The following is a 13,576-nucleotide window of genomic DNA, read 5'->3' on the forward strand; positions in this document are numbered from 1 at the left end:
CCCTAACCTAACTGCCTAAGCCAGATGACCCAAAATAGAAAACGGAACAGTGCATCACTTTTGCAAGCCGATTCCATATTCAAATACGTCCTTTTTTATTAGCCTGACTGCGTACACAAGCGAAAAGCGACGTAGTTTATAAGAGGACATGTTGGATAAAGGAGAACACATTCTCTCATTCCCACAGTTGTCTCGAAGACTCGCATTACGAGACCAACACTATCGAACAGACGTATGCAATTGTTTGCAATACCAAAGCGTCGAAATGATGATGATGTGATTTCGAGAAGATTAAATAGTTTATTAGCAAAGTCTGTATTTGGTGATGAAGTTTATATCCCTACGCAACGACGGAGTCCTGTTAGTGTAGTTAGTATAGTTGTCCCTTCATCGATAGGGAGAAAAAAAGCCGTTCCCCCACAAACCCGGAAGTAATTTCTTGTTATATCTAGTGAATTTTTTTTAATGAATGATCATGTAAAACCTGTTGTGCAATGAATGAAGGCCACACAAAAGCCGTGACCACCACCACCATCACTGTCTATGAATATGTATATACATTACTTATATAAGAACAGTGATATAACCCAATATTACTGTCATTTAGTATATTCGCAGTACTAAAGGACAGTGAATTAACAATGAACGTGAGCGATAACATCTTCTCTTTAGCATACAGTCCCTCACGACAAACGTGTTGAACTGTCTGCTAAAGCCTGTCCGTTATGGTAAAAGCAGACGTGAACTGAGAGTCAGGCTACAGCAGACTCGGCCAGAGAGGACGAGGGGGAAGGAGTCGTAGTTGGTCGTAGTGGACGCACGCAGAAAAACTGAAGCAACGTCAAGCGCCCTTCACAACAGGTAAATTGACCAGACCACACACTAGAAGGTGAAGGGACGACGACGTTTCGGTCCGTCCTGGACCATTCTCAAGTCGATTGTGACAGGTAAAGCTACTACAGATACAGACAGCTAAGGATTTATTGCCGCTGACCGTTATCGGTCTAACGGAGGTCATCAACGGGGTAACGAAGGCGGCCATCAACGGTATAACGGAGATAGCCATCAATGGAGAAGAGACAGAGTGACGGCTCCAACAGACATGAACTGCTCGAAAGTAACATACTATACAACTATCCGCAGGCCGGGAAGTGACGACACTTATGTTAAGTAACAGTTTACACTTACGTTAAGTAACAGCCTACACTTACGTTAAGTAACAGCCTACACTTACGTTAAGTAACAGCCTACACTTACGTTAAGTAACAGCCTACACTTTATCTTGCAAACCTAAACATTTAACACGTCAAAATTAAAACATCAGTAATATCTATATAAACACAGTATTACCTATATTGAATGGTTTCAAACCATCATTGCATATATTTCAATATTTTTACCCGCATTTATGCCATATATACTAAATTGGATTCGAATAATTTGTTTATATATTACACATTGCGTGTTAAAATACATCAGTTAGGAAGGTAATGCTATATTCCATAGAGCGAAGCTAAAATAGCATAGCGGAAAGTAGCATTTAAGCCGCTAAATGACCCCCCGATAGGTTATCACGTCGCCGGAGATCACAACATGAAAACATGAGATTTGATGACCACTCACGGCGGGAACTCAAATACCTCAAATAAAAATACAACATGCAAACAACTGCACAACATGCAAGACCAAGTACGAACACAAACATAATCTACACACACACACATACACAGAGAGGCTACGATACAACATGCAAACCGCTCATTAACTTGCATACAGGAGCACAAACAACATGTCATCAGGGATACAACATGGAAAGTATTAAGGCAACATGTCATAGTGTTTACAGGGGTTTGTAAACAGACTCAACATGTAACCAGAGACACGACACAGAGCTTTAAGCTTGATGAATATACATGAAGATACATCATACAGCTTAAAAGAGCAGACACAACATAAAGCAATGATGCAACGTGCTTCCAGACACATAACATACATGGATGGACTAAATATACATTCGTGGGACAAAATATACATGGAGAGATAAAATGGGTATAGGAATACGTTCTTGTGAACCGTATTGAATAACCAGCACTACATATATAATGTAAGAGCCATTTACAAATAAATTAGGACAACTCAAATTCGTCAATCCACGTGTTTACGTTCGACAGAGAGAGAGAGAGAGAGAGAGAGAGAGAGAGAGAGAGAGAGAGAGAGAGAGAGAGAGAGAGAGAGAGAGAGAGAGAGAGAGAGACAGAGAGACAGAGACAGAGAGACAGAGACAGAGACAGAGACAGAGAGAGAGAGAGAGAGAGAGAGAGAGAGAGAGAGAGAGAGAGAGACAGAGAAAGAGAGAAAGAGAGAAAGAGAGAGACAGACAGAGAGACAGAGAGACAAAGACAGAGACAGAGACAGAGACAGAGAGAGAGACAGACAGAGAGACAGAGAGAGAGAGAGAGAGAGAAAGAGAGATATGTAGCGAAATAGCAAGCCAAGTCGACTCACACCTGCCAAGTCTTGGGTTCAATACCCAAGCAAAGCATTTCCTCTCCTCCCAGATAATTTTGCTCACCTAGCAGTAAATGGGTACATAGGAGTTACTCGACTGTTGTGGTTGGCATCCTGGGCATGGCCAGCCGTTAACCATGGCCACGGAGACCCTTGATAAGCCGCCTGGGGGTTTTCTATCCTATCTGATGGAAGACGAAAAGTTTTAGATGAGCAAAGCTTTAAAACTTTATCGGCCCTTTAAGCGGACATTTCAACCCATAATATGGACGTTATAGGCGCATGAAATGGACACCTTTAGCCCATAATATGGACGCCAGGGGGCCGTGAAATGAACGCTCTGAACCTATTCAATATTCCAACAGACACAGAAACATACATTGAATAATAACATTTAAATTATATTCCACTCTGATATCCAACTACAAAATTGCAAACTGTCCGTATTTAAATGGCTGAATTACCCGACTTGTTTATACAAATCGGGTCCCGAGGTCCGTGAAAACATTATACAAGCATTAAACATTGTTTTAAACAGAGGCATAAAAACAAGTAATTCGGTAATTCGCTGTAACATTAAAAAAGCGATTTTTTTAATGTAAATTTGTGTTCGTTATCAAGTTAATGCCGAGATGGACACAGCTTATCTGTAATACTGTCCAAAGATGTACTCAGCTTTAATATTGTCCGAGATGTACTCAGTTTAACTGCAATATTGTCTAAGATGTAAACAGCTTAACTGCAATACTGTAACGTTTAGTGATTGGATAACCATTAACTTCTGGTCCCAAGAACCATCCCACCGTAACAATAAGGCTGCCAGTATAGTATAGTTTCCCCTTCAACGATAGGGAGAAAAAAAATCTCCAAAAACTGCCCATTGACCTGTTATACAGTCAGTGGGTCTGACTTTGACAAAAGTAATAATGACAACTTATAAATAAAAATAAATAAAAAAAGGACTTCATTTAGCTAAGAGACTTTGTTGGCAAGTTACAGGGTTAAGCGCATCGAACTTTGGGGAAGAACTTCAGAGAGCGATACGTGGATAATAGGATCAAAGGGATATTTTTTGTCTGGAACAAGAAGTCAAGGAGTTTTGCCTTTTACTGGGACGCAATTGCAGTAGCAAAGTCTGGGTGAATTAGAGACGTAATGAAGTTGTACGAAACTCGGTCCAAGACACCTAGTTAACTTGTTGCTGTGAAACTCTCTCCATGTTTCACAACTGTGTTGCTGTGAAGCACTCTGTGTTTCATAATTATGTTGCTGTGAAACTCCCTCTGCGTTTCATACTTATGTTGATGTGAAGCTCCCTTTATGTTTCATAATTGTGTTGTGAAATGTTCTCTGTTTCGCGAGTTGCTATGACATGCTCTCCTTTTCATCACTGAGTGGCTGTGAAGCGCTGCGAGTGTTGCACACTTGTATTGCTGTCAATCATTCTCTGTGTTTCATAATTGTGTTGTTGTTATGACCAAGTGGTGATCACAGCTCCTAACTAATAATTATAATATACATTTGAATGCAACCATTGTATGTAGTAAAATAAATAAGAAGTACAGTAATTGTTATTGAAATGTAGTAGCAATGTTGATACTGTGTGTATACATATTTTCCCTTGTCATCACATATGTAATTCCTAGTAATTAGTAAATTGCTTGTTTTATATAACATGGAAGTTGTAACAAATTAAATATGTACGTTATATTACACGAGAGCTGTATTTGTTTCTACATATGCACTGGTGGTTAATGAGTATTTCAAGTATTTTACCTGTTTTTGGTCGCCTGGTTGCCATTTGATATAGACCTGAGTTGCCAACTTTGATCAAGTTTATATTCAATTTACGGATACGATCTGCTTTGATGACCCTTACCCCCTCCACCACCACCTCCCCAGTCATACTGTATTAGGTAACCCTTGTCACATTATTCATCAGTATTTCATCACACTTTGGATCGTGAGAGGTAACAGCCCGTGTGTCTGCTACAGGGCAAGGAGGTTTGCTTTGGTTTGGGTGTGCTGAGATGGGGGAAGGTAGGTGGAGAGTCTCTATAGCCTCGTTACAGCGCTGGCATGTGGTGAAAATGAAATTGAAATAAGTTTATTGAGGTAAAATACACACAAAGGGATGAGGTAGGTCAAGCTATTCTCACCCCGTTCAGTACATCGTGTTAATACATACATAGACACACATCACAAACAATAAACATATACATTTCCTCCTTTACACAATGGTGTGGTAAGGACTGCGCGGATAGGCTGTTCACTTCATATTAAGTTTTGATAGTTCTTAGGTCCCGTTAACTGTCTGGTAACTACTGATTTTCGTGTGGGAATTAATAATGTCTTAGAAGGAAGTGTACCGCGCTGCAAATGATTTAGCTGTCAGAAGTGATATATATATATTACTGTCTTCTTTGGTTATGCAAAAGTCTGTTAATCAATTTGCTGTGGTAAGGTTCTAAGTTATATAATTGAACCCCTATTTTACCACCGTGTTTTGGGGTTATTTCTGGACGTTATTAGTTTTCGTCTATTAATTTTGGTATTATACTGCGGTTATCTTTTTTAACGAGTATCACTTTTAATACTTCTGTGTTCTTATAGTGAGGGGAAGAGGTGTTTGAGGGAACTAAGTTCATTTCCTAACTATTAACGCGAACCTTAAGATCAATTAATATAACAGCTGTGAAACGTTCCGTGTTTCATAACTATGTTGCTGTGAAAGGTTCTCAGTGCTGTATAATTTAAATGCGGTGAAACGTCCTCTTTGTTTCATAATTACGTTCCCGGGAAACGTTCTCCGTAGCAAGTTAGCTTCTAGAGTTCAGAAGCAAATTTTTACTGTATGCTGACAGCATGTTATTGCGTTGCTTGCAATTATGACGGGTGATTTGAGAAGTGTCGAGTATAACACTCAATTCTCATGACTAACTGCAGTCTCCAAACTATGCGTCAACAACCTGTCCTCTTAAAAAGAACGTCGCTTTTGGCCGTTTGCTAGTATGGCCGAATATGGACGTAATTTGAAAATGAAAATAAATTTGGGATTTTTTTTTCAACAACAGTAAGCTAAGGGTCCTCTGATAGGTTAGGTGGGCAGGAAATTCTCATAAAGTTTCAAAACGGTATGAAAAACGTTAATGGAAAGTTTCCTTTTCTAAGCTTGCCGAGTAAGTCGGACGACCCAAACAGAAAACGGAACAGAACGTCACTTTTTTGAGTCGATTTCTTTTCAAATTACGTCCAAATTTAGCCATAGCGCGCATACGGGCCAAAAGTGACGTTATTTTTAAGAGGACGGGTTAATCGCGCACTGTAGCCCTAACATGTTGCAGCCGCCGACCCTCAGCCTCCATGCAAGCCCTGCAACATCCAATCCTGATGCGTTTATCTCAATGGGGAACAAAAATACTGCTGCAGATTTTGATTGAGTAAATCACATGAAAAGCAAAAGCTTCCTTTGTGATTAATGTGTGATAACATATTCTCATTTCCATAATTAATGACGAATTTTGAAACATCGCCTTTTTGCCCAACGTCGCGCCGTGAGGCAATGCGATTACTGCCGCTCATACGTTTGTCAGTAGCTGGGTGTGTGTGTGTATTGGGTGTAGGTGTACCTATGTCTGTGCAATTGGTTTAAGTTTGCTCGTGTCTGTGTGCGTGTATTTGCTTGAGATGGGCTTGTGTGTGTGTTGGGTGTGTGTATTTGTGCTCGAAATAGGTGTAACTTGTGTCTGTGGGTGTAGATGTACACGTGCATCTAAATACAAAAGGTGTAAGTGTACTCGTGTTTGGGTGTATAATTTATTGGTTTTGTTAACGAGTGTTTGTGGTTAACGGTCTAGAATGTGCCTGTGTGTGTCATTAGGTGTTATGGGTGTAATTAATGTTATTGCGTCTCTTATGTGTAATTTCGCATGTGTTTACATGCACAGGTGGTGAAACATCTTCTTCGAGATGTTGTGATAGTCTTGAAAACTAGTCAGGAATTGATTGCTTGTCATTGGCACAGAAGGAAACAATTTCAGATTTCTAAGACTTAATCAAACTTATTAAAAACATTGCGCCGGAAAATAAAGATGAACAGTGTGAGTGTGAGTCAGAGAGAAAGAGAGAGAGAGAGAGAGAGAGTGAAAGAGAAAGGGGAAGAGAGACTGAGGGAAGGGGCGGGGAGAGGAAGACAGAGAGAGAGAGACAAACAGATAAACAGACAGAAAGAGCGAAACAAAATTTCAGCCAAAAAATAATGAGACAGGAATTGATAGAGGGAATGAGTGGTAGAGAGATATCCTAATATATATTCTGAAAATCATGTGTCATATTTTCAAAATATTATTTTTTAAGCCACCCTATGGAAGAAAAAACCATTACAACAAACTAATTATTAAATGCAAATGTGTATGATAATTGCTACATTAACTGGCAAGGTAAAATCCCTTGCAGTTTTCTGTCCAACTTACGTGTAAATAATTACCGTAATAAATATTAGTATTACACAATATATTTGAGGCTGGACACACACACACACACACACACACACACACACACACATTAGTGGCCTTACGGCTGAGTGGACAGCGCTCGGAATTCGTAGTCCTAGGGTCCGGGGGATCGATGCCCGGCGGATGCGGAAACAAATGGTCAGAGTTTTTTCACCCTGATGCTCGTATTCATCTAGCAGTAAATAGGTACCTGGGAGTTAGACAGCTGCTACGGGCTGCTTCCTGGGGATGGGTGTGTGTGTTTGGAAAAAAAATAAGTTGATCGACACTTGAGAAGCAGGCCCAAAGAGCCAGAGCGCAATCCCCGCAAACACAACTAAGTAAGTACATCTAGGTGAGTACACACATATTACATTTTGACAAATCTTAAACACACATGATAGTCAGGATTGTCTAACCCCCCATGATACGAAAAGTCACTTAACTGAATTGTACCAGGCTTCATTCATTACAAGGTTTCACTCTCAAGCATTTTGTAGTGTGGCACGAAAAGTTATTCATTGCCTGGTTCAGTGTTCATTCATAATAACGTTTCATAACCTCACAAGTACTCTCATTCTCTCTCATTCCAACTCCTACAATATCACACTTCACGATTCATTACTTCTACGCTACGATACTCATGAACCTAAGTCGGTAAATCTTCCCTCCTTAACTCCTGTCAACACTTTAATAATAGTGATAATAATCTAATGATAATAACAATATAAGCAATAATATTAATACTACTAATAATAACAATATTAATAACAGAAATGAAAATAATAACACTCCCTCCACAACAGTTTTACTGCAACTTTCTCCCTCGTTAATAAATCATCAAACAAAAGGTGACAGATGTTCCCTCGGCAAGAACATGGCAAATTCCGCGCTCGTATCATCCTAAAAACGGAAAAATTATGAAACATTCTGGCAACGTGTTGACAACTGAAATATTCCATTCGATAATTTAAACATTCTGCAAATGAATGGCTTATAACAAAAAGGACATTTTCTCCGGTCTCAGCATACCTCCGGTTGTCACACGTGCATTAAATAGCAACAGATCTCTCGCTTCAGTAGCCTAAGTATACATGAATGTTATTGAACAAAAAGAAACGTCAAAGGTAATCTTCAAGGACCTCGTTACGTGGTGAGTGATGCTGTAGTATAAGCAGTCCGTATAACTCTTGATAACAGAATTCCTGGTGGATTCATACCTTTTTCGGAAAAGGTAGTTGGCTTGGCTTAGTTGTTTCAGCTGTTTAATTCCCTGTGTCTTCCTCATAGTTCTTCTCTCTCTCTCAGTTCAAATTCAATGATGACTCAAGTGAAATTTTCCCCTCATGCTGCTTCCATGTCTTGACCTCTATTAACTCCCTACGTGAGGTACTTTGTAATTCCTCTTCTAATTCTTGAAAGTCATCGAACTGGCTCTTCATATGGTTTTCTATAACTGTATTTTATTTTGAGATGTATAGTGGACACAGGTAGGGACGAGCTTCTCCTCATACCCTCTTCTGCTACAATAATATTTATAATTCCAAATATTGTTAACCATTTATATGGAAAAAGAGCAGCCTGGACCCCTTATGTTGGTACTTCAAGGACGAAATATATATTTTTTATAAACATAGGCGTCGTACTATTTATATTTTAAAATACTCCTAGCGCTATTTATATTTAATAACAGACTTTATTAAAGTTATTTAAATATCAATAATTAAGAATATTTTGCTTGTGACTGAGAGTAAAAATCACATAAATGCATCAAAGCTAATCTAAATTATAAAAAATATTATATGTTATTTTGTTCAAAACTAGGCAATATTTTACTGGTAACTTTTCCCATTAAAAATATGAAATGTAATATGTTGTGCACGATATGTATATTTTGAGTTAGGCACACACACACACACACACACACACACACACACACACACACACACACACACACACACACACACACACACACACACACACACTGCATATACACTATACATATAGAATTTGTGTTTGTGTTTTTTCTTTCAGTCTTCCAGTCTCTGTCTCTGCTTGTCTATCTCTCTCTCTCTGTATGTCTATGTTTTTCTATCACTGTCCCAAGAACTGGAGTAATTGACCGAGATAATCCCCACGTATATACATTATATGTAAATTTTTATCACACTCTTATTTCCCGTACCATTCGTATATTCCTAAAGATTTCAGGATACCGTCGCTCTACTAACCAGGCCAGAATTCTCGGTGACACAATAGGATAAAATATTTCAGAGCGAAAAGAACCAATAGAAACCACTTTCCTCCAAAGGGCTTGTACTGTCACCAATAAACAAATGAAAACAGATCTTTGATATCAATGTTCACAGTCGAAGCAAATTTAAAACATGATAATAAAATACGTTCTGCAGTATGTTGGAAATATTTAACTGTTCACTCTTCTGATATGGACTGAAAATTGGCTACCGAGCTTAAATCCTTAAGAAACGCAAATTTAACTGGCTAGGAGGAATAAGGGTATGAACCTTCCAGCAGGACGGAACTGATAATGGGGAAGCAAGTTCCATAATCCATAAGCAACTTCCATACATGAAAGACCTATTAACGGAACAAAATCCTAAGGGTTGCTATCAGAGGGAAATATTAACACAAGACTGTTGCCGGTGTTCGTCTGACTGATACACATCCGAACAGCCTGAAGGAACTAGTATAAAGATGCCTTCCGCATGCAGAATACGACCAATGAAGGAAAGCTGGGGATCTGGATTTAACCAAACCTTGAGAAAGAAAGGGACATGACCGAGACGTGTACGATTCTAAGGTACCTGAGAATAGAAAATAAAACAAAGAGCAAAGAGCAGCCAAACAAGACCACGTGGATGGGAGCTAGAGACGTAAGCAAGATAAAAATATCAGAGAAAACATCTAAGTAGGAATAATTTTATAAATGAAATAGATAACAGTTGAAACCATTGGTTTCAACCAACCAAAAGTTGATATGGTTGAAACCATTTCAACACTTAGCAAATATATCTGCAGCATTATGACAGGACTTAATAGCTAGAGCTCGACTCTGACAGAACATACATGTGTGTGTGTGTATGTATGTTAACACATTCACACAATATACATACATATATATAATATATTATATATATATATATATATATATATATATATACACATATATATATATACACATATATATATATATATATATATATATATATATATATATATATATATATATATATATATATATATATATATATATATATATATATATGTGGCGCACATCACCTGGATGACAGGTAAGCAGCCTTTGCAGCCCACAAACTCATTTATAAAGCAATTAGCGGCTCAGGGACCCCGCTAACTCGTTATAATTACTGAATCATATTATCAGATGCATCACGGGATCCTCTTCTCTATGTCGTCTATGAATTAAACTGTGACGCTGAGGCATAGAGGGTTAACTAACAAGGAAAATATTTCTATACAATGGATGCTATTTTCGTCGATTAATTAAAAACAAAATATTAAATTTAACTCCTGCATAATGCTTATATTAACTAACAAGTAATTTCTCCTTGGGTCCCTGTTACCTGTAGCAGGTATACGGTCATTCAGGTTTTCAGTCGATTATACAACACGTGTACTAACTAACAAACCAGTTCAGCCCACCTGCAAATTGCAGCTATAATTTTCATTGGCAGCAATTTTCTGCTGATTTGTGCCGAGCATCAGTGGCGAGCACTAACACACAATACTGTTGCAGTCTGTGTTCATTACCCGGGCAACAGTGTCGCGTTTTCATCCATATTCTCGGCGTAAATTGAACACTGATTGCGTAACGGCACAATGTAACGGAACAGTGGCGACAGTCCCGCTATTCAAGAAGGAGTAACGGCATTTCACCCAAGAAACTCACTTGCTGTCCGGGGTCCAGAAGCCAGACGGTACTCATGGGGTTGCCTCAAGGTTACCCACGGCGATGAGTAAGATGCATAAGAACATAACATAAGAACAAAGGCAACTGCAGAAGGCCTATTGGCCCATACGAGGCAGCTCCTATTTATAACCACAATATGTCAATATTGTGGTTATAAACGATATTGATGTATGGATATTGATGTATGATGATATTGATACATATGGATATTGACGCATATGTCAATATCCTTGTACTTTCTGGTAAATTCAGCGAGTTCCCTTAATATCGTGTTCGTCATCTATCAGCTAACTTGTTAGAGGTATGGCAATGAGACCTTTGTTGTCTCACATTTGCCAGAAGAAGGGTAACGTCTTAAATTGCCGAGAATAAATCATAATAATCCGGTTTGAAAATAAATAGCAAATATCCCTACACGTATGAAATAAAGGTGCCGATGTTTGGGTCCTTCCTGGACCCTTAGCAAACCGTAACTGATCGAAGAAATTAAGGAGAAAATAATAGGGCACCGGAGGCATATCTTGAGGTTATCTTGAGATGATTTCGGGGCTTTTTAGTGTCCCCGCGGCCCGGTCCTCGACCAGGCCTCCACCCCCAGGAAGCAGCCCGTGACAGCTGACTAACACCCAGGTACCTATTTACTGCTAGGTAACAGAAGCATTCAGGGTGAAAGAAACTTTGCCCATTTGTTTCTGCCTCGTGCGGGAATCGAACCCGCGCCACAGAATTACGATTCCTGCGCGCTATCCACCAGGCTACGAGACCCCTACTGCGCGCTATCCACCAGGCTACGAGACCCCTACCATGGCATGGTCATCGAGCTTAAATAACTACACAAGGGTACGTCTTCCTTTAACCATGGCTTTAGGGAGTCGGTCGGCCGAGTGGACAGCACGCTGGACTTGTGATCCTGTGGTCCTGGGTTCGATCCCAAGCGCCGGCGAGAAACAATGGGCAGAGTTTCTTTCATCCTATGCCCCTGTTACCTAGCAGGAAAATAGGTACCTGGGTGTTAGTCAGCTGTCACGGGCTGCTTCCTGGGGGTGGGAGCCTGGTCGAGGACCGGGCCGCCGAGACACTAAAGCCCCGAAATCATCTCAAGATAACCTCTCAAGATAACCATGTCAGCGTTCCGTCACTGGGCACAATTACCCTACGGATAGTAAACACCATTTAAAGAGCTTACGTAGAGTGAACACCCTCTTAAAGCTCCTCTATATATTATAAACACCATCTAAACTACCTATAGAGAGAGAATAAGTCGACAATAACGAGGCTAAAACGAATATCCCAACACACACATATATTATATATATATATATATATATATATATATATATATATATATATATATATATATATATATATATATATATGATCTTCTCTTCGGTGGCTTAATCTATATTAATCATCACATATATGAAGCGAAATAAAGGTGATGAATTCCGGCCCGTGGTGATGAGAACGCTTATCAAATCTTAAGCTGTAAAGAGGGACCCAATGACAGGCCGACACGTCCTGATTCATTTTATATATATACCATTGTCCTCACACTCTACTGCCACCCCTCACACTCTACTGTCACCCTCACACTCTACTGTCACCCTCACACTCTACTGTCACCCCTCACACTCTACTGCCACCCCTCACACTCTACTGTCACCCCTCACACTCTACTGTCACCCCTCACACTCTACTGTCACCCCTCACACTCTACTGTCACCCCTCACACTCTACTGTCACCCCTCACACTCTACTGTCACCCTCACACTCTACTGTCACCCCTCACACTCTACTGTCACCCCTCACACTCTACTGTCACCCCTCACACTCTACTGTCACCCCTCACACTCTACTGTCACCCCTCACATTCTACTGCCACCCCTCACACTCTACTGCCACCCCTCACACTCTACTGCCACCCTCACACTCTACTGTCACCCCTCACACTCTACTGTCACCCCTCACACTCTACTGCCACCCTCACACTCTACTGCCACCCCTCACACTCTACTGTCACCCTCACACTCTACTGTCACCCTCACACTCTACTGTCACCCCTCACACTCTACTGCCACCCCTCACACTCTACTGTCACCCCTCACACTCTACTGTCACCCCTCACACTCTACTGCCACCCCTCACACTCTACTGCCACCCCTCACACTCTACTGTCACCCCTCACACTCTACTGTCACCCCTCACACTCTACTGTCACCCCTCACACTCTACTGCCACCCCTCACACTCTACTGTCACCCTCACACTCTACTGTCACCCCTCACACTCTACTGCCACCCTCACACTCTACTGTCACCCCTCATACTCTACTGCCACCCTCACACTCTACTGTCACCCTCACACTCTACTGTCACCCCTCACACTCTACTGCCACCCCTCACACTTTACTGTCACCCCTCACACTCTACTGCCACCCGTCACACTCTACTGTCACCCTCACACTCTGTCACCCCTCACACTCTACTGCCACCCCTCACACTCTACTGTCACCCTCACACTCTACTGTCACCCCTCACACTCTACTGCCACCCCTCACACTCTACTGCCACCCCTCACACTCTACTGCCACCCCCTCACACTCTACTGTCACCCCTCACACTCTA

This window comes from Procambarus clarkii, chromosome 39 (assembly GCF_040958095.1).
Source record: "Procambarus clarkii isolate CNS0578487 chromosome 39, FALCON_Pclarkii_2.0, whole genome shotgun sequence".
NCBI lineage: Eukaryota > Metazoa > Arthropoda > Malacostraca > Decapoda > Cambaridae > Procambarus > Procambarus clarkii.